The sequence below is a fragment of the Hipposideros armiger genome, unplaced genomic scaffold (genome assembly GCF_001890085.2).
Source record: "Hipposideros armiger isolate ML-2016 unplaced genomic scaffold, ASM189008v1 scaffold_796, whole genome shotgun sequence".
Lineage (NCBI taxonomy): Eukaryota > Metazoa > Chordata > Mammalia > Chiroptera > Hipposideridae > Hipposideros > Hipposideros armiger.
In genome coordinates this window covers 383256-385555 of record NW_017732146.1, presented here as the reverse complement: position 1 = coordinate 385555, position 2300 = coordinate 383256, and the positions used below count along the sequence as shown (strand labels likewise).

The 2300-nt window shown below is 39.5% G+C and overlaps 1 pseudogene; it reads left to right on the top strand.

Moving 5' to 3' along the window:
• Positions 1–235: 235 nt before the first annotated feature.
• On the top strand, positions 236–1262 carry LOC109374144 (centromere protein L pseudogene; annotated as a pseudogene).
• Positions 1263–2300: the final 1038 nt, after the last annotated feature.

The window sequence follows — 2300 nt, the reverse complement described above, 5'->3', positions numbered from 1 at the left end:
AGGGTGCTGAGCTCTCCTTACTGGGCATGTTTGTGTCCCTGGGGAACCTGCTTGTTGTGGAATACCAGAGAATCTGGGAGGGCCAGGTGTTCCTCCATTCTCTCTCTTAGCTGCCATTTGGGTGACTTTTTTTTTTTACTTCAGGGGATTTCCATCTCAAGTAGCTTTGGATCCGAACTTGAAGAATGATTCATTAAGCCGGAATGAATGACAGCATCACGGCATTTTATTGTCCATGGATTCTTATGGGGCACCAGAGTCGATTCCCAGACAAGCGCATCCTCAAGGCTTCAAGGCTACTTTGTAGGCACCACCCCTCTGCAGAAACGATAAGAATCAGCCTAGAAGCAGACTTCATTTGTCCTGACTCCACCTGGGAGGAAAATTGCCCAGTGTTCACAGTTGCCGGAAGATGTTGATCCTCAAAAGCTTGCATTCCTTCTACATAAACAGTGAACTTTTATATAGTTTAACTCTCCTATATAAATTCTCCTATACTAATATCAAACAGTATTCTAAACTTCTGAGTGCATTTATGGCTGTTGAAAAGCAAGAAGGACTTACTGTGGAAATGGGAGAAAACTCCAACATTAAAGTGTTTTTCTCTACTCTCCAAGGCATGAAAGGAACACAAGGGACCTTGAAGCATTTCTTATCCAGATTCTGTCAAAATCTCAGTTGCCATCTGAGAACGGAGAAGGTAAAGTGTTGTGGACTGGTTGGTTCTGCTCGTCCGTGGAGACAGTCTTCTGGAGACTTGTTTCAGAAGAGTTCACCTGTCCACCCTTATTCCTTGCAAATGGAGCAGAGACTCATACAGCCATAATTGAAACCTAGTTTCAAAAAACTTTTGACTGTTGTTTCAGTCCCTTAGCGGTCAATACATTCAATCTTTCCTGGATGGTTATGTGGACTACATGCAAAATGGACCATTATATAGCTATTACTGAATTTCTATGGTTTGTACCCTCTAGCCTTCAAACTCTGCACATTTCTTATGCCATACATCCAGAGGATGCAAAAGCACTGTCCAAAAAACACCTGTGAAAGTTATCCAGGAGGAAATTGACTTATTCATGGACTGCCTTTATTCACATTTTCATAGGCATTTCAAAATTCATTTATCAGCCACAAGATTGGTTTGTATTTCAATATCTGTAGCTTCAGCACATACTGATGGGAAAATAAAGATTCTGTCTCATAAATCCCTTATTGGAGTGTTGGCATATTTGACAGAACTGGCAATCTTTCAAATTGGGTGAGGCCTTGTGTGGACTATGAAGTATGAATTATATACCTTTTTCTCATTGATTATTTGCCTAATTGCTATGCTGAGAGGGACAGGCAGGAGAAATGGGCATCCATCTCTGCATTTGTTTTCCTCACAGTGCCTTTGGAGTTGCCCAGATGGAAGCCAAGAAGGATCTAGAAGAACAAAGAAGGTGGTAGTGGATGAACCACAGCCAGATGCTTGTGTAATAGTCAGGATGATCGGGGATGCTAGTTTCTAGAAAATGCTCAGTGGTTAATTTGGTGGTCATCTTTCTAAAAAAAAATGTAACATTTATTATGCAGAACTTTTCAGATTCAAATGAGATATAGCTAATACAGTAAAAACTTGGTTTGCGAGCATAATTCGTTCCAGAAACATGCTTGTAATCCAAAGCACTTGTATATCAAAGTGAATTTCCCCTTAAGAAATAATGGAAACTCAGATGATTCGTTCTACAACCCAAAAATATTCATATAAAAATTATTACAATACTGTAATATAATACAAAATAATAAAGAAAATACAAAATATAAAGAAAAATAGACAAATTAACCTGCACTTACCTTTGAAAACCTTCGTGGCTGGTGTGAGGGAGACAAGAGAGAGGAAAGTTATTATGTAGGATGACTTTCACTATCACTAACAGAATCACTGCTATTTATTGGCTCAGTGGAATTTTTTTCTTTTCGTGCAACTTTAACAAGGAACCTATCCAATGACACTTGCTTTTGCCTCCTTTTGAGGATTTCGCAGAAACGTGATATTGCATTGTTGTTAAACAGATTCATTGCTCGCACTGCTACAGTCTTATTCGGGTGGTGATTTTCTACAAAGTTTTACACTGTTTCCCGCATTTTACACATCTCCCTAATTTTATTTGAAGTGAGGGATTTCTCTGCTTTTTCCTCCTCCTTCTCTGCAGTTGAGATCTCCTCCATAACCTCAGAGCATGAGAGACAATCACCCACAATCTCACAATGAGAGAGAGAAGAACCATTGGCTCAGTTGTGATCATGTGACATTCGTC